The sequence below is a fragment of the Triturus cristatus genome, chromosome 11 (genome assembly GCF_964204655.1).
Source record: "Triturus cristatus chromosome 11, aTriCri1.1, whole genome shotgun sequence".
Lineage (NCBI taxonomy): Eukaryota > Metazoa > Chordata > Amphibia > Caudata > Salamandridae > Triturus > Triturus cristatus.
In genome coordinates, this window is record NC_140594.1 from 20,102,598 (window position 1) to 20,128,848 (window position 26,251).

General features: G+C 51.6%; 1 protein-coding gene across 1 annotated transcript in view; it reads left to right on the forward strand.

Moving 5' to 3' along the window:
- LOC146783165 (transmembrane protein 132C-like) overlaps positions 1-26,251 on the forward strand; it is a 1,355,452-nt gene that overhangs the window by 1,194,892 nt on the left and 134,309 nt on the right. The gene's annotated exons all lie outside the window — the stretch shown is intronic.

Here is a 26,251-nt window from a genome sequence, read left to right on the forward strand (position 1 = left end):
GCCTTAAACAGCTGGTAATCTGGTTTACATGCTTGTGAACCCTTCTGGCGGTCTGTGTGAGATACTTTAAACAGCTGGTAATCTGGTTTACACGCTTGTGAACACTTCTGCTGGTCAATGAGAGATGCTTTAAACAGCTGGTACTCTGGTTTACAAGCTTGTGGACCCTGCTGATGGTCAGCAGGAGATGCTTTAAACATCTGGTAATCTGGTTTACATGTTTGAGATCCCTTTTGCGGTCAGTGAGAGTTGCTTTAAACAGCTGGTAATCTGGTTTACAAGTTTGTGAACCCTACCAGCGGTCAGTGAGAGATGCTTTAAAGAGCTGGTAATCTCTCTTGACACCTGCAGCTAAGAACGAGGGGAGCTCGGTGCATCTGACACACTGACCGCAGGTGAAGGGATTACGTGTAAATCGTGGATGAAGGGCTGCCTGTGTCTGTTTAGTCTGCACACAGAGCTTTGTCTAAATTCATCACAGCTCACATCATCATCACAGACTGCTTGTGGGCGCGGCTCTGTTACACAGCAGGCATTTCCACCACAGCTCGGCCTCCCACAGACGGAGCTGCGCTTTTTCACCGCCCGGGCTGGGTTTAATTCCTATCGTGTGTTTTATGAAAGGGAGAACAGGCATGCATGAAAACTGTGTGCAGCTTCACCATCCACGAGGCAGCTCAAGTGCTAACACCTTTTACACACTAAACGTGTACATGAGACAGCAGCAGTACTGGGCACCCTCATACACACGTGTGCAAAGCACCCTACCAGACAGAATATGTATGTGAGATAGTAGCAGTGCGAAGCACCCTTCCTATACAGAACATGTATGTGAGACAGCAGCAGTGCAAGGTACCCTCCTACTCACAGGACATGTATGTGAGACAGCAGCAGTGCAAAGCACCCTCCTGCTCACAGGACATGTATGTGAAACACCACCAGTGCAAAACACCGTCCTACACACAGAGCATGTATATAAGACAGCAGCAGTGCAAAGCACACTCCTAGTCGCAGAACATGTATGTGAGACAGCACCAGTGCAAAGCACCCTCCTACACACAGAACATGTATGTGAGACACCACGAGTGCAAAACACCCTCCTACTCACAGGACATGGATGTGAGACAAGAATAGTGCAAAGATCCTAGTATACATGGCACAGAACATGTATGCAAGGCGGCAGCAGTGCAAAACAGCCACCTACACACAGAACATGTATGTGAGAAATCAGCAGCAGTGTAAGACACCCTCCCACACACAGAACATGTATGCAAGATAGTAGCAATGCAAAACACCCTCCTACACACAGAACATGTATGTGATACAGCTGCAGAGGAAGGCACTCTCCCACACAGAACATGTATGTGAGACAGCAGCAGTGCAAATCACCCTCCAACAGACAGAACATATATGTGAGAAAGCAGCAGTACAAGGCAACCTCCTACACTCTTAACATGTATGTGAGACAAGAACAGTGAAAAGATCCTAGTACACATGGCACAGAACATGTATGTGAGGTGGCAGAAGTGCAAAACAGCCACCTAGACACAGAACGTGTATGTGATAAATCAGCAGCAGTGTAAGACACCCTCCCACACACAGAACATCTACATAAGACAACAACAGTGCAAAACACCCACCTACACACATAACATATTTGTGAAACAGCATCAAAGCAAGGTACCCTCCCACACACAGAATATGTATGTGAGACAGCTGCAGTGCACGTACAAATAGGACTTGTATGCCTGAAGGCAGCAGTGCAATCACCCTAGTACACTCACAACATGTATGTGAGGCAGCAGTTTTGCAAAGACACCAGTACACACAGAACATTCATGCCAGGGAGCAGCAGTGAAACACAGAACATATATGTAGTGCTTATTTTGTAAAAGAAAGAGTGCCGCTGCCCGGAGCTTTGCCCAGAAGCCCGCGGCCAGTGCTATTAAATGTTGGAATGCCGAAAACCACGCCTGGTAGTCTAGAACCCACCTCAAGCCTATTTAATCGATCACCAGACACTCCCTGCACCTTCATCTCACTCGTGCAGGTTTCTGCTTTCTCCCTTTGTGATGGTTTTGCCTTCTTTCTCTTTCTCCGTCTTTCCGATCTGTGTGTTTTTCTCTTTTACGCCCTCTGTAAATATCTTATGTAGAAACAATAAATGCCAGTCCCAGAAATAACTGTGGGTGTCCACCACCTGCCACCACCGGCTCAAGTTAAGCACTCTATTTACGCGAGGCAGCAGTAGTGTAAGGCACCCGCCCACACACAGAACATGTACATAAGCAGTGCAAGGCACCCTTGTGCACACAGAACACTGAGTAAGCAGCAACAGTGCAATGCACCCTCATACTCACAGAAGAGGCAGGAGTAGTGCAAAGCAGCCTTGTGCACACAAAACAGGTGCACGAGGCAGAAGCTGTGCCAGGAACCATGTACATGCAGAACAGATACTGAATAGGCAGCAGCAGTGCAAGGCACCCTCATACACACAGGACACATACACGAGGCAGAAGCATGTGTGAAGAACTCTCATACATGCTGTGCATGTGTGAGCAGCATCAGTGCAAGGCACCCTCATACACACAGAACACATACACGAGGCAGAAGAATGTGTGAAGAAACCTCATATATGCTGCACATGTATGAGCAGCAGCAGTGCAATGCACCCCCATAATCACAGAAGAGGCAGGAGCAGTGCAAGGCAGCCATGTGCACACAAAACAGGTGCACAAGGCAGAAGGTGTGCAAGGCACCATCATACACATAGAACACATACCTGAGGCAGCAGCATGTGTGAAGAACCCTCATACATGCTGTACATGTGTGAGCAGCAGCAGTGCAAGGCACCCTCATACACACAGAACCCATACATAAGGCAGAGGCATGTGTGAAGAACCCTCACAACAGACCCTCCTCTGCAGGGGGTGGTGAGTGTGCAGAGCTCGAGCTAACCCTGTGATCCTGCCAGGGGTGTGCAGGTGTCCCTTGCACTGCACCTCCTCACATCCTGTCACACTCACCACCTAAGGTATGGTATGGAGTACCAAGTGCTGGCTCGTCCCCTACCACACGCCCCCTCCTCTGCAGGGGGGTGAGTGTGCAGAGCCAGTGCTGACCCTGTGTACCTTCCAGGGGTGTGCAGGTGTCTCTGGCACTGCACTGCACCTCCACACATCCTGTCACACTCACCACCTGAGGTATGGGGTACCAAATGATGGCTCATCCCCTACTACAGACCCTCCTCCTCTGCAGGTGGGGGGGGGGGGCGGGGGCTGAGTGAACAGGTCCAGAGCTGAACCCGTTTTAAAAAAAAAAAAACATTTTAATTCTATTTAATGCAATTTTATATAGCGCGGACTTTACCCAAAGGTGTGGGAGCGTCACAATAGAACCCAGTACATCACATGAGGACATTTACATACTTACACGTTACAGATACAAACGAGGCAGATGAAAAAGTAAAATAAAACAATAGGTGGCAGCCACACAACCCGTGACCCTGCCAGGGATGTGCAGGTGTGTCTGGGTGGCGATGGGGCCTGCAGAAGCGGTGACAGGCGGCTGCCATGAATAACACAGAGCCTTGGGAGTATCTGACCTGCAATCTGTGGCCAGGGGCTCTCTGAATATTAATGCCTCACAGAAGCTCTCAGCACTACACCTGCCCTCTGTACTATACCTGCCCTTTATGACCAGGGGCTTTCTGAATATTACTGCACCTACAGAAGCTCTCTGCACTCTGGGCACAAGGCTCAAAGCAGAATAACACTGCTCAGTGGGTTATATGTTCACTTCAAAAATCTACAAACTACCCAACAAAGGATATGTTTGAATCATTACAGGTTCAACTTTCTGCACTGTACCTGCCCTCTGTACTATACCTGCCCTCCGTGGCCAGGGGCTCTCTGAATATTACTGCCTCTTAGAAGCTCTCTGCACTACACCTGGTCTCTGCACTATACCTGCTCTCTGCACTATACCTGCCCTCCGTGGCCAGGGGCTCTCTGAATATTACTGCCTCTTAAAAGCTCGCAGCACTATACCTGCCCTCTGCACTACACCTGCCCTCTGTATTATATTTGGCCTCCATGCAAGGGGCTCTCTGAATATTACTGCCTCGCAGAAGCTCTCTGCACTGTACCTGCCCTCTGTACTATACCTGCCCTCCGTGGCCAGGGGCTTTCTGAATATTACTGCTTCTCAATTCAATTCAATATTTATTAAAGATTTGGATCTCCAATGAGATCCTCATAAAATATACATATGATTATCACATATTAAATAAAATAAAGTATAAGCCCAGTTCATTTCTCAGTCCATTGTAAATACATCGAAGCCCTTCATAGCCAGTCTAACACTGTTCGCTTACGTAACATAGATGCATAGAATCAATGACTTCAAGGAGCCAGATGTAAATAAAGGCTATTAGCATCGAGACAAATAAGCAGCTACAATGACCTGATAAACCCTCCACAGAGCCCATGGCACACGTTTCGATCCGCATTCAACGATAGTAGCTTTATGACAGGTTCAATTTTGAGTAATGTGCATCACAACAGCTGCTCGTTGAAAACAGGAAAGCATTCTAAAACAACCAACATACTTGAATATACAATACATTTTCCTTTAACAACAAAACCTAAAAGCTAAATATATTCTAATTTTGTGCAAAAACGCTTTGAATAGCAGCAACTACATGTGCACATTTCTAGAATAATATTCAGCATTGGATACTAACAGCTTCTTAACAAAATTAAATATTAGGATAGCAGCAAAAGTGTGGGAGTACAATATATCCCAATTGTGCAAACCACAGTTGGATAGCAGCCATAACACGTGCAAAATACAATCTGAAAATAATAGTACTAAGACTCCATTAACCTTAGAGACACCAAGGCCCAGAGATTAACAGCGTTATTGGAAGGAGAGCCATGTATCTAAATGGAGAACCTACTTAAATAAGACATAATAAAGGTTTAAATATGTCCATAAACTCTGTAAAAAAGCTGAATAATTTTACGCAAACCGCTTCATTCTTCGGACACAAAGAAGTTCATGTGCTGATGTTACGTTTTTGATACAGTTTTGTAAAAACATCGGCGATAGCCAACGACACAGAACCAATGCTGGGCAGACAAACAAGACATGATCCAGGTCCGGAATGCATCGTCGAATACCATGTACCATGTTCTAAGTTCCAGGATAAGTATTTCTGAGAGACTCTCGGTCTATTCGACCTGGCTATTATCTTTAACCTTTCTTTTGAACTGCAAAATGTAACATCACTATTATAGCTAATCATACAACTTGTGGTTTTTTAAAAAAAGGATTTGCCTTCTAGAAGCGGGAGGGAAATCACTGACTCTTCCTGTGCACAGAAAACCTTCAGTGCCAGAGAGAAGTCACGAGAAAGAGAATATTTACCCACAGTACCTCCAAAACGTTATTGACACATAAAACCTCTTAGTGTGTATGACTCACTATTTTTTAACTGATATCCTCAGCGCAATATCCTGGCTAAACCGTGAATAAAATAACTTATCAAACCAAATTCCAATCTAATAGCAGCTATTGTGACTAGTGAGTTAAAATTACATAGTTTAAGTAAAATATGGCCTTCAATCTTATCTAAGAAACTCCAGTCCTTTACTAGAATTAATTCAATAGCATATAGTAAAGTTGAAGGGATTTTTGCTTTAAAAACAGTAAACAGATGTATAAAATGTCTTTGACCCACTGCACTATCAAAACTACGTAGGCCATTTGCATGTGATACCGCTTTACAAGCGCTACGTTCAATATGAGGCGTATTCTTTGTATTGCCCCTTATTAATTTCCCTAAATAGAGGAAAGAATCTACCACCTCTAACTTTGCATGACCAATTTTCCACTTAAAATTACATAATTTTCTGCTTCAATTACAATTTAATATCAAAACTTTACTTTTAGAGACATTGATCTTCAAGAATTGTGCCATCATGTATTTCTGAAAATCTATCAGCTTATTATTCAGCCCATTGGGAGTTTAATCCATCACTGCTATGTCATCTGCATAGTTGAGACATTCAAAAGGACGGCTGCCTATCTTTGGTGCATCTCCCTCCAAATATAATATCCACAGAAAATGGCCTGAAACATTAGCACACTACTCTGTGTCCAGGGGCTCTCTGAATTTTACTGCCTCACTGAAGCTCTCTGCACTATACCTGCCCTCTGTACTACACCTGCCCTCCATGCCAGGGGCTTTCTGAATATCACTGCCTCGCAGAAGCCCTCTGCACTGTACCTGCCCTCTGTACTACACCTGCCCTCCATGCCAGGGGCTTTCTGAATATCACTGCCTCACAGAAGCTCTCTGCACTATACCTGCCCTCTACTGTCAGGGGAATGGCTGAATATTACTGTCTCAAAGAAGCTCTCTGCACTACAGCTGCCCTCTGTACTATACCTGCCCTCTGTGCTCAGGGACTCTCTGAATATTACTGCCTCTCAGAAGCTTTCTGTAGTCAGGGACTCTCTAAACATTACTGCCTCACATACACTCTTTGCACTATACCTGCCCTCTATGGCCAGGGGCTCTCTGAATATTACTGCCCCACAGAAGGTCTCTGCACTATACCTGCCCTCTAATGTCAGGGGCTCTCTGAAAATTACTGCCTCACAGAAGCTCTCTGCACTATGCCTGCCCTCTCTACTATACCTGCCCTCTATGGCCAGGGGCTCTCTGAATATTACTGCCTCCCAGAAGCTCTCTGCATTATACCTTCCACCTACGGCCAGTAGCTCTCTGAATATTACTGCATCTTAGAAGCAGTCTGCACTATACCTGCCCCCTGTGGCCTGGGGCTGTCTGAATATTACTACATCAACAGAAGCTCTCTGCACTATAACTGCCCCTGTAGCCAGGGGCTATATGAATATTACTGCTTCACATATGCAATATTCCCGCCCGCTGTGGCCAGGGGCTCTCTGAATATTACTACCTCACAGAAGCGCTCTGAACTATACCTGCCCTCTATGTTCAGGGGCTTTCTAAATATTACTAACTCACAGAAGCTCTCTGCACTTCACCTGCTCCCTGCACTATACCTGTTCTCTGCACTATACCTACCCTCTACACTATACCTGCCCTTTATGGTCAGGGGCTCTCTGAATATTACTGCCTCACAGAAGCTCTCTGCACTATACCTGCCCTCTGTACTATACCTGCCATCGTGGCCAGTGGCTCTCTGAATATTACTGCCTCACAGAAGTGCTCTGAGCTATACCTGCCCTCTATGGTCAGGGGCTCTCTGAATATTACTGCCTCTTAGAAGCTCTCTGCACTACACCTGGTCTCTGCACTATACCTGCTCTCTGCACTATACCTGCCCTCTATGGTCAGGGGCTCTCTGAATATTACTGCCTCTTAGAAGCTCTCAGCACTACACCTGCCCTCTGTACTATACCTTCCCTCTACGGCCAGGGGCTCGTGACGTCTTGTTAATAATACATATATCCAATTTGGGAACAGCTCTTGTAAATCAACAAACAGGTTTCGTGATCTATATAAGTATGCGTCAATATTCTAATCGCACCAATGTCTTCTCTATTTTTAAGGATTATTGCCTTCTATCCATGCCAGTATCATATGAAGTCGTGCCCAAAGTACCGTCCGTCTGACCGTGGACACGAGATCCTTGGCTTTCAGGATTTCACATTCGTAGATTGCTTTGCTGATCTTCGTGGTCTAATTCACATCCCTGATGAAACACGTTGGCCATGCTTTATGCTTCTGATTTGGAAATGAAAATAAAGTTTATATGAAGAAAAGAAATTTCAATACTCTCCGCACTTAAATTTTGTTTCAAATCGCATGAATTTGATATTGTTTATAATCTATAAATGTACTATATTTGATTAAATGCTCTTTTTTCATTATTTCTAGATACTATTGACACTAGTATGCTCCTATGGGCAGAGACGCTCGGTCCTAGGCTGTTCCCCTCTGTAGGGAGTTCTCTGAGACAGACATCCCAATGAACAGTAGCTCTGTGCATTATACTGCCCCACTTGCAGGATCGCTCTGCATTAGACGGGCCCTACTGAAAGGAACTGTGTGGTATTCTGCCTTCATTATGTTTAGTCCTTTCTCTGTGTTCTGTACTCTGCTGCTCAGCCATTGTGTGAGTGATGTCACAGAGTGTTCGCGTGTGTATGGTTGAATGAAAAGTCAGTTACTGCATGTGGGCTGAGCGGCAGAGATGCTGCTTCCGGTGAGGCCGATACTACTACAACCATCTTATTCTCAAATGCTACCGTCCAGATTGAACTGAAGAATAAATCTACCTTTTGGATATAACATCCTCTTAGCGTGCTTTCTTTCTTGCATTCTATAAACTGCCACCACCAGACTGCCCCATAGACCCAGGAGTTGTGTGTAGTATACTGCCCTAAGTGGACAGGCGCTCTCTGCATTAGACCGCCTCCAGGGGCAAGAGATCTCTGATCTATACTCTCTCTATAGACAAAAACATTCAGCAATGCAACGGAAGGGGTTAAAAAGTTAGGTGATATATTTTTCTTATCTTTATTCGTTATGATAGGTAATCAGTGCTGTGTTATGCCGGCGAGATGAGTCAATACAAAAACATACACACACACACACAAAAACAACACAATATGTTTTGTGTGTGTGTGTTTTTGTATCGTCTGTCTCCGAAATATATCACTTTTCTTTACAGGTCAACACCACATATGGTGCAGTTTAGATGGGTTATTTATTTTAACTCTGTTTTTATTTTTCCAGAACCCATTCAGCAATATACCTACAGGGGTAAAGTATACTGTGCATGTTAAATTTCTGTGCACCACTTAGGATTATATGTAAATACAGAGTTGTTTTGATTTGAGTGTAGAAGGGATCTCTTCTAGGTCCTGATGAGAAGCCAGGGAAGGGCTTCGAAACACGTCGACACAGGAGACACTGCTCAATAAGGCATTGTATCTCCATCTCATTCCGCACTTTTAACGATACCAGCTCAAACAAACATTAAAATGTATTTTTTCTACAGAGCCAGGTATATTTTAATTTTTCACCTTTCACTCACGCTCCTACACCACACATACTATTGTTTTCCGTAACCAGTGCGCCCATGTAGTCGTAGGTCGCAGCGTGCCCCATCCCTCAGCGGGGCGGGAAGACCCCGATGATGAAGCATGCCACCAAGGGTCCTTTTGGGGGGTGAGGCGTATTTAAACAAAGCTGTGTGCTTTCCACCATTGTAGGAGACACACGTAGTCTGGAGGAACACTTCTATATTTCCCATAAGGGTGGATCCCTGTGTTCATTGAGAGGTTAGTCAGAGAGGGACAGCTTCATTCTGTGAGGTCTGACTGTCCCACTTATAAGATCCGAGTCATAGTGAGGCTGCCTCCTCCTGTGAAGTGTGATTTCACAAACACTGGCCTGATTCACAAAGGACCTCCGACACAAGGGCCTCCGCCCTCGTGGCGTAGGCCCCGCAGTTGTGGGGGAGTCTCCGCCCTCGTGGCGTAGGCCCCGCAGTTGTGGGGGAGTCTCCGCCCTCGTGGTGTAGGCCCCGCAGTTGTGGGGGAGTCTCCGCCCTCGTGGCGTAGGCCCCGCAGTTGTGGGGGAGTCTCCGCCCTCGTGGCATAGGCCCCGCAGGTGTGGGGGAGTCTCCGCCCTCGTGGCGTAGGCCCCGCAGTTGTGGGGGAGTCTCCGCCCTCGTGGCGTAGGCCCCGCAGTTGTGGGGGAGTCTCTGCACTCGGGGTGGAATCTACATAATGAGAATCCCTTTTGCGGAGATTCTGCCCGAGTGCAGAGACTTCCCCCGTGACTGCGGGCCTCCGACACGAGTACGGAGACTTCCTCCATGACTGCGTGGCCTACGCCATGGGAGTGGAGACCACCACCACAAATGCGGGCCTCTGCCATGAGTGCAAGAGACTCCCCCCTACTGCGTGGCCTCTGCCACTGGAGTGGAGACCACCCCCACAAATGCGGGGCCTCTGCCACGAGTGCAGGGCCTCTGCCATGAGTGCAGAGACTCCCCCACGACTGCGTGGCCTCTGTCATGAGTGCGGAGCCTCAGCCATGAGTGCGGAGGTTCTTCATGAGTCAGGCCCTCAGTGAAGCCTCTGTGGGGGCAGCAGATCAGACCTTATGCAGAGAGGCTGTCTCATCGACTGAGGTTCGACTGTCACAGGGCAACAGATTAGTCTTAGAGAAGACTTCATCCTCCTCTGAGGTATTATCTGTGATAGTCTCAAGTCTGACCGTCACAGGATAAAGCGCATCCGACGGACTCCGCCTGCTCCTCTGATGTGCAGTTGGCACAGGATTAGAGATGGGGTTGGAAGAGGCAAACTCCTTCTCTTAAGTCTGACTGTCACAGGCTAGGAATGGGTCTGAAGGAGGCTCTCCCCTCCTGCGAAGTCTGCCTGTTATAGGATAAGCGCAGGTTGTGAGGGGGCTCCCTCCTCCTGTGAAGTCTGCCTGTTCTAGGACAAGAGCAGATTGTGAGGGGGCTCCCTCCTCCTGTGGAAGTCTGCCTGTCATAGGATAAGCGCAGGTTGTGAGGGGCCGCCCTCCTCCTGTGAAGTCTGCCTGTTCTAGGACAAGCGCAGATTGTGAGGGAGCTCCCTCCTCCTGTGAAGTCTGCCTGTTCTAGGACAAGAGCAGGTTGTGAGGGGGCTCCCTCCTCCTGTGAAGTCTGCCTGTTCTAGGACAAGAGCAGGTTGTGAGGGGGCTCCCTCCTCCTGTGAAGTCTGCCTGTTCTAGGACAAGAGCAGATTGTGAGGGGGCTCCCTCCTCCTGTGAAGTCTGCCTGTTCTAGGACATGAGCAGATTGTAAAGAGGTTCTCCCCTACTGTGAAGTCTGCCTGTTCTAGGACAAGAACAGGTTGTGAGGGGGCTCCGTCCTCCTGTGAAGTCTGCCTGTTCTAGGACAAGAGCAGGTTGTGAGGGGGCTCCCTCCTCCTATGAAGTCTGCCTGTCATAGGATAAGCGCAGGTTGTGAGGAGGCGCCCTCCTACTGTGAAGTCTGCCTGTTCTAGGTCAAGAGCAGGTTGTGAGGGAGCTCCCTCCTCCTGTGAAGTCTGCCTGTTATAGGATAAGTGCAGGTTGTGAGGAGGAGCCCTCCTCCTGTGAAGTCTGCCTGTTCTAGGACAAGAGCAGATTGTGAGGGGGCTCCCTCCTCCTGTGGAAGCCTGCATGTTATAGGATAAGCGCAGGTTGTGATGGGGCTCCCTCCTCCCGTGAAGTCTGCCTGTTATAGGATAAGCACAGGTTTTGAGGGGGCTCCCTCCTCCTGTGAAGTCTGCCTGTTCTAGGACAAGAGCAGGTTGTGAGAGAGCTCCCTCCTCCAGATTGTGAGGGAGCTCCCTCCTCCTGTGAAGTCTGGCAGTTTCGGCACACACACTGATCTTACCTGTGCTTCATATCCACGCCAGGGCTACCCTGGCCTATGGGACACATGGGAAAGCCCCAGCCGGGCTGCTTTAGGGGGTGGTGGACAGAGGAATAAAGATATTCAGCAGGACATACCGCCCCTGTAGAATACACACAGTTTTCTCGTAGACGCATAAACAATGCCCTTCCTCCCCCACTTTTCTTGGAGACTGCTGAATTCACTCGCTCGGTCTCACTCTCTCTGTACAATCACTCGCACCAACAGGGGACATCCATCATGCAGGTCTCTCTTTAGCTTCCAGCTTTCTAAGTGTTAGATCTTTCCTGCCGTGGATGGGCCTGCCGCAGTCACCCAAATGCACCAGGGCCGGGCGGGCCATCGATTCCACCGGGCATTTCCCCAGGCCGGTCTTGAGAGTCCAGGGCCCTGGTGCCTCTGTCATTGTCCCCAGTTCCCAGAGGTTCATTTCAGCAGGCGCTAGGAAGCTTCGACTGTGAGAGGGAGGGGGAGGTAGAGAGACAGCGATCAGAGAGGGAGAAAAGAGGAGAGAGGTGTGATAGTGAACCAGATCAGGAGGATGGGGGTTCTCTTCCATCGCTCGTAAACGTGGAACCACCCCTCCCCCATTTCACATCAGACCCTCCTCCTCCAGTGCTTAATTTGTGAAAAAAAAAATAAGTGCCGGGCTCTCAACAGGAGGCCATTGCAGCTTGCACCACGCATTTCCCCTGCTATGCAGTCAATGATGGTGACAACACAACTACTGCCCATCACACTCCTACAAGTGCAACAATGCAGACTATTCCAGGCCCCCAAAGCTACAAGAATGGCTTGGGTGGCAGGTAATTGTCATTTTTAATGTATATTGAATTAATAACGAACCATTGTTGTAATCATCTCTGAAGTAGCCAGACAGCGCCACCGTGTGCTGAACACAAGAAACTACATGCTCAAATTAAGCACTGTCCTCTCTTTTTGAATTCTGCCATAAGCTGGAGGTCTGGCTTTTCCATTACCTACCCTACCATAGGGAGGACGAGGCACACACACCTGCTCAGCACCAGAATACCCTTGCGGGGGATTAACCAACCTACCATCGGGAGGACGAGGCACGCGCACCTGCTCAGCACCGGGATACACTCGCGGGGGATTAACCGACCTACCATAGGGAGGACGAGGCACGCACACCTGCTCAGCACCGGGATACACTCGCGGGGGATTAACTCACCTCCCATAGGGAGGACGAGGCAGACGAGGCATGAGTACCTACTCAGCGCTGGGATACCCTCGTGGGTGATTAACCAACCTACCATTGGGAAGACGAGGCACGAGCACCTGCTCAGTGCCGGGATACCCTCGCAGGTGATTAACCAAGCAACCATAAGGAGGATGAGGCACACGCACCTGCTCAGCGCCGGGATACCCTCGCGGGTGATTAACCTACCTACCATAGGGAGGACAAGGCACGCACACCTGCTCAGCGCCCCGGGATACCCTTGGGTGTGATTAACGAACCTACCATAGGGAGGAAGAGGCACGTGCACCTGCTCAGCACCGGTATACACCCGCGTGGGATTAACTCACCTCCCATAGGGAGGACGAGGCAGACGAGGCACGAGCACCTACTCAGCGCTGGGATACCCTCATGGGTGATTAACCAACCTACCATTGGGAAGACGAGGCATGCGCACCTGCTCAGCACCGGGATACACTCGCGGGGGATTAACTCACCTCCCATAGGGAGGACGAGGCAGACGAGGCACGAGCACCTACTCAGCGCTGGGATAACCTCGTGGGTGATTAACCAAACTACCATTGGGAGGACGAGGCACGCGCACCTGCTCAGCGCTGGGATACCCTCGCAGGTGATTAACCAACCAACCATAAGGAGGATGAGGCACGCGCACCTGCGCAGCTCCGGGATACCCTCGCGGGTGATTAACCTACCTACCATAGGGAGGACACGGCACGTGCACCTGCTCAGCACCAGGATACCCTCGCGGGTGATTAACCAACCTACCATAGGGAGGACGAGCCACGCGCACCTGCTCAGCGCCGGGATACCCTCGAGTATGATTAACGAACCTACCATAGGGAGGAAAAGGCACGTGCACCTGCTCAGCACCGGGATACACCCGCGTGGGATTAACTCACCTCCCATAGGGAGGACGAGGCAGACGAGGCACGAGCACCTACTCAGCGCTGGGATACCCTCATGGGTGATTAACCAACCTACCATTGGGAAGATGAGGCACGCGCACCTGCTCAGCGCCGGGATACCCTTGCGGGTGATTAACCAACCTACCATACGGAGGACGAGGCACGCGCACCTGCTCAGCGCCGGGATACCCTCGCGGGTGATTAACCAACCTACCATGGGGAGGACGAGGAACGCACACCTGCTCAGTGCCAGGGAACCCTGCTGGTTGATTTACCAACCTACCATAGACAGGTCTGGGCACAAACACCTGCTCAGCGCCAAGATAGCCTCGTCGGTGATTAACCAACCTACCATAGGGAGGACGAAGCACGCACACCTGCTCAGTGCCAGGACACTCTCGCATTAATTACCCAACCTACCATGGGGCGGACGAGGCGCGCACATCTGCTCGGCGCCAGGATACCCTTGTGGGTGATTTACCAACCTACCATAGGGAGGACGAGGAACGCACACCTGCTCTTCTCCAGGATACCCTCGCGGGTGATTAACCAATCTACCATCGGGAGGATGAGGCACGCGCACCTGCTCAGCGCCAGGATACCCTCGCAGGTGATTAACCAACCTACCATAAGGAGGACGAGGCACGCACACCTGCTCAGTGCCGGGATACCCTCCTGGGTGATTTACCAGCCTACCATAGACAGGTCTGGGCACAAACAGCTGCTCAGCGCCAAGATACCCTCGTGGGTGATTAACCAACCTACCATAGGGAGGACGAGGCACGCACACCTGCTCAGCGTCAGGATATCCTCACGGGTGATTAACCAACCTACGATAGGGTGGACGAGGAACGCACACCTGCTCAGTGCCGGGATACCCTCCTGGGTGATTAACCAACCTACCATAGAAAGGTTTGGGCATGCGCACCTGCTCAGCGCCAGGATACCCTTGTGGGTGATTAACCAACCTACATTAGGGAGAACGAGGCACGCACATCTGCTCAGCACCAGGATACCCTCGTGGGTGATTAACCAACCTACATTAGGGAGAACGAGGCACGCACACGTGCACAGCACCAGAATACCCTCGCGGGTGATTATCCAACCTACCATAGGGAGGACGAGGCACGCGCACCTGCTCAGCACCAGAATACCCTCGCGGGTGATTATCCAACCTACCATAGGGAGGACGAGGCACGCGCACCTGCTCAGCGCCAGAATACCCTCTCGGGTGATTATCCAACCTACCATAGGGAGAACAAGGCACGCACACGTGCTCAGTGCCGGGATACCCTCCTGGGTGATTAACCAACCTACCATAGGGAGGATGAGGCACGCACATCTGCTCAGCACCAGGATACCCTCGCGGGTGATTAACCAACCTACCATAGGGTGGACGAGGAACGCACACTTGCTCAGTGCCGGGATACCCTCCTGGGTGATTAACCAACCTACCATAGAAAGGTCTGGGCATGCGCACCTGCTCAGCGCCAGGATACCCTCATGGGTGATTAACCAACCTACATTAGGGAGAACGAGGCACGCACACGTGCTCAGCGCCGGGATACCTGCGTGGGTGATTAACCAGCCTACCCTAGGCAGGGTTAGACGCGCACACCTGCTCAGCACCAGGATACCCTTGTGGGTGATTAACCAACCTACATTAGGGAGAACGAGGCACGCACATCTGCTCAGCACCGGGATACCCTCGTGGGTGATTAACCAACCTACATTAGGGATAACGAGGCACGCACACGTGCTCAGCGCCGGGATACCTGCATGGGTGATTAACCAGCCTACCCTAGGCAGGGTTAGACACGCACACCTGCTCAGCGCCGGGATACCTGCGTGGGTGATTAACCAGCCTACCCTAGGCAGGGTTAGACGCGCACACCTGCTCAGCGCCGGGATACCTGCATGGGTGATTAACCAGCCTACCCTAGGCAGGGTTAGACACGCACACCTGCTCAGCGCCGGGATACCTGCGTGGGTGAATAACCAGCCTACCCTATGCAGGGTTAGACGCGCACACCTGCTCAGCGCCGGGATACCTGCGTGGGTGATTAACCAGCCTACCCTAGGCAGGGTTAGACGCGCACACCTGCTCAGCGCCGGGATACCTGCGTGGGTGATTAACCAGCCTACCCTAGGCAGGGTTAGACACGCACACCTGCTCAGCGCCGGGATACCCTCGCGGGTGATTAACCAGCCTACCCTAGGCAGGGTTAGACGCGCACACCTGCTCAACAGCATGATACCCTCGTGGGTGATTAACCAACCTACATTAGGGAGAACGAGGCACGCACACGTGCTCAGCGCCGGGATACCCTTGCGGGTGATTAACCAGCCTACCCTAGGCAGGGTTAGACACACACACCTGCTCAGCGCCGGGATACCTGCGTGGGTGATTAACCAGCCTACCCTAGGCAGGGTTAGACGCGCACACCTGCTCAGCGCCGGGATACCTGCGTGGGTGATTAACCAGCCTACCCTAGGCAGGGATAGACGCGCACACCTGCTCAGCGCCGGGATACCTGAGTGGGTGATTAACCAGCCTACCCTAGGCAGGGATAGACGCGCACACCTGCTCAGCGCCGGGATACCTGCGTGGGTGATTAACCAGCCTACCCTAGGCAGGGATAGACGCGCACACCTGCTCAGTGCCGGGATACCTGCATGGGTGATTAACCAGCCTACCCTAGGCAGGGTTAGACGCGCACACCTGCTCAGCGCCGGGATACCTGCGTGGGTGATTAACCAGCCTACCCTAGGCAGGGCTAGGCACGCACATCTGCTCAGCACCAGGATACCCTCACAGGTGATTAACCAACCTACATTAGGGAGAACGAGGCACGCACACGTGCTCAGCGCCGGGATACCTGCGTGGGTGATTAACCAGCCTACCCTAGGCAGGGTTAGACGCGCACACCTGCTCAGCGCCGGGATACCTGCGTGGGTGATTAACCAGCCTACCCTAGGCAGGGATAGACGCGCACACCTGCTCAGCGCCGGGATACCTGCGTGGGTGATTAGCCAGCCTACCCTAGGCAGGGATAGACGCGCACACCTGCTCAGTGCCGGGATACCTGCGTGGGTGATTAACCAGCCTACCCTAGGCAGGGTTAGACGCGCACACCTGCTCAGCGCCGGGATACCTGCGTGGGTGATTAACCAGCCTACCCTAGGCAGGGCTAGGCACGCACATCTGCTCAGCACCAGGATACCCTCACAGGTGATTAACCAACCTACATTAGGGAGAACGAGGCACGCACACGTGCTCAGCGCCGGGATACCTGCGTGGGTGATTAACCAACCTACATTAGGGAGAGCGAGGCACGCGCATCTGCTCAGCACCAGGATACCCTCGCGGGTGATTAACCAGCCTCTCAGCGCCGGGATACCTGCGTGGGTGATTAACCAGCCTACCCTAGGCAGGGTTAGACACGCACACCTGCTCAGCGCCGGGATACCTGCGTGGGTGATTAACCAACCTACCAAAGGGTGGACGAGGAACGCACACCTGCTCAGCGCCGGGATACCTGCGTGGGTGATTAACCAGCCTACCCTAGGCAGGGTTAGACGCGCACACCTGCTCAGCGCCGGGATACCTGCGTGGGTGATTAACCAGCCTACCCTAGGCAGGGTTAGACACGCACACCTGCTCAGCGCCGGGATACCTGCGTGGGTGATTAACCAACCTACCAAAGGGTGGACGAGGAACACACACCTGCTCAGCGCCGGGATACCTGCGTGGGTGATTAACCAGCCTACCCTAGGCAGGGTTAGACGCGCACACCTGCTCAGCACCATGATACCCTCGTGGGTGATTAACCAACCTACATTAGGGAGAACGAGGCACGCACACGTGCTCAGCGCCGGGATACCCTTGCGGGTGATTAACCAGCCTACCCTAGGCAGGGTTAGACACACACACCTGCTCAGCGCCGGGATACCTGCGTGGGTGATTAACCAGCCTACCCTAGGCAGGGTTAGACGCGCACACCTGCTCAGCGCCGGGATACCTGCGTGGGTGATTAACCAGCCTACCCTAGGCAGGGATAGACGCGCACACCTGCTCAGCGCCGGGATACCTGCGTGGGTGATTAACCAGCCTACCCTAGGCAGGGATAGACGCGCACACCTGCTCAGCGCCGGGATACCTGCGTGGGTGATTAACCAGCCTACCCTAGGCAGGGATAGACGCGCACACCTGCTCAGTGCCGGGATACCTGCATGGGTGATTAACCAGCCTACCCTAGGCAGGGTTAGACGCGCACACCTGCTCAGCGCCGGGATACCTGCGTGGGTGATTAACCAGCCTACCCTAGGCAGGGCTAGGCACGCACATCTGCTCAGCACCAGGATACCCTCACAGGTGATTAACCAACCTACATTAGGGAGAACGAGGCACGCACACGTGCTCAGCGCCGGGATACCTGCGTGGGTGATTAACCAGCCTACCCTAGGCAGGGTTAGACGCGCACACCTGCTCAGCGCCGGGATACCTGCGTGGGTGATTAACCAGCCTAACCTAGGCAGGGATAGACGCGCACACCTGCTCAGCGCCGGGATACCTGCGTGGGTGATTAGCCAGCCTACCCTAGGCAGGGATAGACGCGCACACCTGCTCAGTGCCGGGATACCTGCGTGGGTGATTAACCAGCCTACCCTAGGCAGGGTTAGACGCGCACACCTGCTCAGCGCCGGGATACCTGCGTGGGTGATTAACCAGCCTACCCTAGGCAGGGCTAGGCACGCACATCTGCTCAGCACCAGGATACCCTCACAGGTGATTAACCAACCTACATTAGGGAGAACGAGGCACGCACACGTGCTCAGCGCCGGGATACCTGCGTGGGTGATTAACCAACCTACATTAGGGAGAGCGAGGCACGCGCATCTGCTCAGCACCAGGATACCCTCGCGGGTGATTAACCAGCCTCTCAGCGCCGGGATACCTGCGTGGGTGATTAACCAGCCTACCCTAGGCAGGGTTAGACACGCACACCTGCTCAGCGCCGGGATACCTGCGTGGGTGATTAACCAACCTACCAAAGGGTGGACGAGGAACGCACACCTGCTCAGCGCCGGGATACCTGCGTGGGTGATTAACCAGCCTACCCTAGGCAGGGTTAGACGCGCACACCTGCTCAGCGCCGGGATACCTGCGTGGGTGATTAACCAGCCTACCCTAGGCAGGGTTAGACACGCACACCTGCTCAGCGCCGGGATACCTGCGTGGGTGATTAACCAACCTACCAAAGGGTGGACGAGGAACGCACACCTGCTCAGCGCCGGGATACCTGCGTGGGTGATTAACCAACCTACATTAGGGAGAGCGAGGCACGCGCATCTGCTCAGCACCAGGATACCCTCGCGGGTGATTAACCAGCCTCTCAGCGCCGGGATACCTGCGTGGGTGATTAACCAGCCTACCCTAGGCAGGGTTAGACACGCACACCTGCTCAGCGCCGGGATACCTGCGTGGGTGATTAACCAACCTACCAAAGGGTGGACGAGGAACGCACACCTGCTCAGCGCCGGGATACCTGCGTGGGTGATTAACCAGCCTACCCTAGGCAGGGTTAGACGCGCACACCTGCTCAGCGCCGGGATACCTGCGTGGGTGATTAACCAGCCTACCCTAGGCAGGGTTAGACACGCACACCTGCTCAGCGCCGGGATACCTGCGTGGGTGATTAACCAACCTACCAAAGGGTGGACGAGGAACGCACACCTGCTCAGCGCCGGGATACCTGCGTGGGTGATTAACCAGCCTACCCTAGGCAGGGTTAGACGCGCACACCTGCTCAGCACCAGGATACCCTCGCGGGTGATTAACCAGCCTCTCAGCGCCGGGATACCTGCGTGGGTGATTAACCAGCCTACCCTAGGCAGGGTTAGACACGCACACCTGCTCAGCGCCGGGATACCTGCGTGGGTGATTAACCAACCTACCAAAGGGTGGGCGAGGAACGCACACCTGCTCAGCGCCGGGATACCTGCGTGGGTGATTAACCAGCCTACCCTAGGCAGGGTTAGACGCGCATACCTGCTCAGCGCCAGCATACCCTTCCGGGTGATAATGCGCTTTACAAATGCACATAGCATTACAATAACAATAGCAAAGGGGGAGATTGTGCAGGGAGACTAAGGCAGCGGGCTGGGCTGGGCTGAGTATGGTTGCCTGCGCTGCTTCCGGTTCCCCGGTGCGGCCCTGAAGTGCACCGCATGCGCGAACTGTCCTGAGGGGCTCTTCATACATCTTTCATGGAACTGCCATGTTTCTCTACTTGTTTCATGTGAAGAGTGTGTCTTAGAGAGACGTGTGCGTTTCCTCTCTTTCCAGGAATTTCCACTAATAAGCATGTTCACGTCGTGCGCCACGCAGAGACCTTTAGCTGCTGAATTTCCCGCATTCGAAGGCCTTTGCTGCTGATTAATTGCTGTGGGGTGAATGCTAACTGTTCTGCTCTATTTTTAAAACCTCTAAAAGGAAACAGGTCAGTAAATGATAGAGCTGCTAGCTGCGCTGTTTGAGGTGCAGGTTGGAGCCATTACCAGGTCTGAAATCACACCTGCTCCAAGCAGACTCTTGACGCTGAGAGCTTGACTGCTGCTGGAAGGGGCGGGTGGGGAATTAATGGGTGTGTGGGCAGGTGGGTGGACTTTTAAAAAAGTGCTGGAAATGTAAATAAACCACGATTTTCCACCTGAGCTATGCTTGATTAGATAGAAAAATCTCTAGTTGAATTCTAAGAATTGTTTTGGTGACCCCCCCCACCCCCCTCATGAACTGGTCTCTGTGTAACTCTGGGTGTTATCTCGAGCAGAGCTCTGAGTGACGTCTGGTATTATCAGCAGCAGAGCTCTGAGGGAGTGTGGGTGACATCTCGAGCAGAGCTCTGGGTGACGTCTGGTGTTATCAGCAGCAGAGCTCTGAGTGAGTGTGGGTGTTCTCTCGAGCAGAGCTCCGAGTGACGTCTGGTATTATCAGCAGCAGATCTCTGAGTGAGTGTGGGTGTTCTCTCGAACAGAGCTCTGAGAGACGTCTGGTATTATCAGCAGCAGAGCTCTGAGTGAGTCCAAGTGATATCAGGAACAGGTCTCTGTGTAAATCTGGGTGTTATCTCGAGCAGAGCTCTGAGTGACGTCTGGTATTATCAGCAGCAGATCTCTGAGTGAGTGTGGGTGTTCTCTCGAGCAGAGCACTGAGTGACGTCTGGTATTATCAGCAGCAGAGTTCTGAGTGAGTCCAAGTGATATCAGGAACAGGTCTCTGTGTAAATCTGGTTGTTATCTCGAGCAGAGCTCTGAGTGATGTCTGGTATTATCAGCAGCAGAGCTCTGAGTGAGTGTGGGTGTTTTCTCGAGCAGAGCTCTGAGTGACGTCTGGTATTATCAGCAGCAGAGCTCTGAGTGAGTCCAAATGATATCAGGAACATGTCTCTGTGTAAATCTGGTTATTATCTCGAGCAGAGCTCTGAGTGACGTGTGCTATTATCAGCAGCAGAGCTCTGAGTGAGTGTGGGTGTTCTCTCGAGCAGAGCTCCGAGTGACGTCTGGTATTATCAGCAGCAGATCTCTGAGTGAGTGTGGGTGTTCTCTCGAGCAGAGCTCCGAGTGACGTCTGGTATTATCAGCAGCAGATCTCTGAGTGAGTGTGGGTGTTCTCTTGAGCAGAGCTCTGAGTGACGTATGGTATTATCAGCAGCAGAGCTCTGAGTGAGTGTGGGTGTTCTCTCGAGCAGAGCTCTGAGTGTCGTCTGGTATTATCAGCAGCAGAGCTCTGAGTGACGTCTGGTATTATCAGCAGCAGAGCTCTGAGTGACATCTGGTATTACCAGCAGCAGAGCTCTGAGTGAGTCCAAGTGATATCAGGAACAGGTCTCTGTGTAAATCTGGTTGTTATCTCGAGCAGAGCTCTGAGTGACATCTGGTATTATCAGCAGAAGAGCTCTGAGTTAGTGTGGGTGTTCTCTCGAGCAGAGCACTGAGTGACGTCTGGTATTATCAGCAGCAGAGTTCTGAGTGAGTCCAAGTGATATCAGGAACAGTTCTCTGTGTAAATCTGGTTGTTATCTCGAGCAGAGCTCTGAGTGACATCTGGTATTATCAGCAGAAGAGCTCTGAGTTAGTGTGTGTGTTCTCTCGAGCAGAGCTCTGAGTGCCGTGTGCTTTTATAAGCAGCAGAGCTCTGAGTGAGTGTGGGTGATATCTCGAGCCGAGCTCTGAGTGACGTCTGGTATTATCAGCAGCAGAGCTCTGAGTGATGTCTGGTATTATCAGCAGCAGAGCTCTGAGTGACGTCTGGTATTATCAGCAGCAGATCTCTGAGTGAGTGTGGGTGTTCTCTCGAGCAGAGCTCTGAGTGACGTCTGGTATTATCAGCAGCAGAGCTCTGTGTGAGTGTGGGTGTTCTCTTGAGCAAGCTCTGAGTGACGTCTGGTAGTATCAGCAGCAGAGCTCTGAGTGACGTCTGGTATTATCAGCAGCAGAGCTCTGAGTGAGTGTCGGTGTTCTCTCGAGCAGAGCTCTGAGTGTCGTCTGGTATTATCAGCAGCAGAGCTCTGAGTGACATCTGGTATAATCAGCAGCAGAGCATCTGAGTGAGTCCAAGTGTTATCATGAACAGGTCTCTGTGTAACTCTGGGTGTTATCTCGAGAAGAGCTCTGAGTGACGTCTGGTATTATCAGCAGCAGAGCTCTGAGTGACGTCTGGTATTATCAGCAGCAGAGCTCTGAGTGAGTTCTCTGTGTAAGTCTGGGTACCATCTGAATCAGAGCCGTGAGGGAGCATGCGCACTATCACCAGCAGTACTCTCTGTAAGTACTATATGAAGCAAAGCTCCATGAATCTTGGCATTGTCGTACTTTCTGCGTAACTATTACCAGAAATCAATTGATTGGAAAGTGTAGGAACCGGTGGGAAGTGATGATGTTTGCAAAGGGCTGGTAGCTCTCCTGGCTGACACATTTAACAGCATTGTAAGCTAGAAAGAGCGCCCTAACTGCAGAGTAAGGTTAGTCATGGGACAACCTTGTTTTTACATCAATCAATATTTGCTGTGGTTGGAAATGTCTTCATCAGTGGAAGAATCCAGTAGAACGCGTCGCCTGCTGTAGTTTTTATTTGGCTGAACACACCTTGAAGGGGTTTCAGACATTTGATGCAATAGACCCCCTGAATGCACTCTCATTCCTCGTAGAAATATTGGGGGGGGGAGGGTTATAAGGGTGGGTGGCTTGCTGGAATTAATGCCACCCACCTTAGATCTGTGTCCCCCCTAGTTCCACATCTAGTGAGGTTGTCTCATCTACTGCACAGTATTGGTTTATTACATCTTAGCATCACTTCCTCTGGAATGATTCTGCAGGAGTGGGGGGCTCTGATCGCAGTGGTGAGATGGCCTCATTCGAGGGCTGCAGTGAGGGGGCTCTGGAGGTCTGACACTCTTACCTCCAGTGTTGGAAGTGGTCAGCATGGATTCAGGAGCTATCCTATGGTGTTTAGTTGTTAGAAGCTTTAACTTGTTTGGAGGTCGCCCCTGTCTGATAGGGACAACGATAATGATAGGATTGGACGCGACCACTGTCTTCTTGACAGGTGCTATCTCCCATACTTGGGCGATAGGATCTACGCCCACTTGTAATGTGGGTCGGGCACGTCATTTACGACTGAGTGCTTCCTGGTCCAGCCTCCGTTATTGTCCAAAGTGGCATTTTGTGACTTATCGGATGAAGGGATCAGGAACTACACAATCATACAATGAGACCTGCACAACAAGCCGATGCCAAAGATCTGACATTACAATACAATGCAGACTCCTGCCTGCCTTGCGTGACACACAAGCAAGACAGGGCAGGAGAGGTGTCCCTAATTATTCCATGGTGTAGATACTAAGAGAGGAGAGTGAAAGCTCTCAGACTCCGGACAGCTCGGATGAGGCAGAGGGAGACTCAAATGACCACAGCAGTCACGCACCACTTTGAGGGACTCTCGCTCTCACACACCACAGAGATCCCGAGGGCCTTCGCTTCAACCTACGGAGCCCTGTAGAATTCTGATCACTCGGACACAATGAGAGCTGAGGACGACTCTATCAGACACTGACGCATGCCAGAGTGAAACATGGAAGACAGGGGATTGCTAGACAGTGAAGTCCTCCTGGATGAGATCGAGGTGGCAATCTCTGGATTACTGGCTTGTAAATGCCCGCTTGTAGGAGAGTAGGATCTGCTTCACATGGGTACCCCCACTTCTTGCTGGTGTTTCACTGTTTTTCGACCTTAGTATGGCTGTGGCCCTGCTAATCAGGACCACAGCCTAGCTGCTTCCTCTCTAAAATGGTTTCCGTGTATATTGGGTACATTTCTAATTGGATTCTCGAGTGCCTTATAAGCCCCTAGTATATGGTATACTATGTACCTAGGGAATAGGTACCTCAGAGGCCTACCAGGGGCTGAAGCATGTATTATGCCACCCCTGGGAAGCACTCCAAAATGACACCACAGGTCTGCTACTGCAGCCTGGGTAAGCTGGTGCCTGCACGCATTACTGTGGTATAGGCTACCTATATCACTACCATTGCGCACACATATAAAACCTATAAGTCACTCCTATTGCAGGCCTTAACAATCCTGAAGGCAGAGTGCTTGGTTTTTATGTTTGAGGGTGCCCCTGCATGAGCAGAGCCCTTCTGCAGCGTTCGTAGTACCTCCTCTGATGCTGTTTGTGGTGCAGCCTGACCATATACTCTTAAGTGCATTATAACCTCGCGGTAAATGCTAACTTTGGACTGGCTGCACAGAAACATGTCGTGTTTGGTGTCAAACGCTTTGGAATACTACCCGCCCGCCAGTTCTGGCGGCGGGGGTAGCATTCCACCCTTCTAGAGGGAGAGACATGTTCACACTGGTCTACCCGGTAAAGACTTTCTACAGCCCTGGCATCACAAAATGGATGCCACAGACACAGGTCTGGCCTTCTGCTGCTGACCGAAACTTCGGCAGGGGAGGCCTGGACAATAGGTTTCCTGTCGAAGGGAGGTGTAACCACCTACCCAGACAGGCAGATGTGTATTGGGGCTGGGCGGGAGCACTCTCTGGTGCTTTGAAGTCTTGCACTGGGGGCACACTTGGTGTCCCTGTGCATAGTCCAGTTCAAACCGGTTGCAGGGGCTACCTGCCCCTGCTCTGGCATGAAACTGGACAGAGGAATTGGGTGTAACCACCCCTCTTTCCAAACCCTCCCATAGGTGGGTCCCTAGAGTATGTCCAACCCCCAAACTTAGTATAAGTATGGGAACCCAGTCCTTGCGACTTTAGATTACCCTGGACGAAACTCTGCAACATATATCCTGGACCTTCGACGTTCTATCCTGACTAGAAGACTGGAGAAATCTCCCTTGGGGTCAAGGAGTGACTCCCCTGCTTGGCAGGCACCAAAGAAGCAACTGACCAGTTTGCAATTCTGAAGCTCCCGCCGGACGCCGAAGTCTCTGCATCCCAAGAGGTGGATTTCCAGACTTTCCCGAGGCTACCCTGAGTCCACAGCAAAGCTGAGGCCCATGGCTATCGTGGGTGACGTGGAACCGTGACCCCTGGACACCGTGATCTTTTGCTAATCCATCATCTTCCTGGTCTTCCTCAAAGTTGTGCAGCCTTGAGCACTTCCTGCACTGAAGATTTCTGGCCTCCACTCCACGAGTGACCCGTGGGCCAGTTTCCAGTGCGACCGCTCGAGGCTCCTTCGCTATCGCTAGCCCGTTAGCTAGTAGGTCCCCACGAAGACAACTCCTCTTCTGATTGGGCTTTCCTGGTTGCTCCAGACGTGCCCCGACTTACCCTTGCTGGGTGAGTCCCCCAGACCTCGCTGGTCTGCACCGACGTCCTTTTTCCATTTCCAAGTGACTTGCCGTTGCCAAGGCTTGTTGGCTCCAATCTGGTTGCCGACACCGCAGCACTGGACAGACTTCGTGGGACAGCTCAAATCCAGCTCCTGGTCATCGTCGATGCCTCCTGGAACTCGTGGCTGAAGAATCCAGACACCTGTCAACTCACCTGAAGCACCCGACATCTGTGTGCATTGGACTGTCGTGCCCCTGGTCACTGGTAAGTGACCCAGACTCTGTCCCCTCTGCTTTCAGGTTCCTTTCACCCTCGATCCGGCCTTGGATCGCTTCGGACACTTCTCCTCTTCACGGCAGCAGCACTTCCTGAGCAGCTTCCAGTGAAAACAGCGACGCGACCCGACACCATTTGACACCTATGCACCCGGCTTCCCTGGGTGAGGTAACTCGAGTACTCTGGTGCTACCATGGGTGTTGGCCCTAGACACCTCTAAGTCCAAAAGGGTTCACTCGTAGACATCCTCTAAGTGTCCTTACCCTCTTAATTTCCAACTGTGACTTTCCCCATAGAAGTTAACGGCGATTCGTGGCTGTGTTCTCAAGCTGCACGCGTCCCCCGTGGCTCCCCACTGTCACTACCATGGGTGGTTCCTTGTGGTCCAAGCACTTCTACAGGCTCTAGGCCTTGTGTCTAGTTCAGTCGTGGTTCTTATACCACGTTATTGGTATATGGTTTGGTACGCCCCTAGGGCCCAAACGTGTATTTGTTCTTTTACTGTTGACTTAAGTACTTCGAACTCCAGCCTCATAAAGAGACTA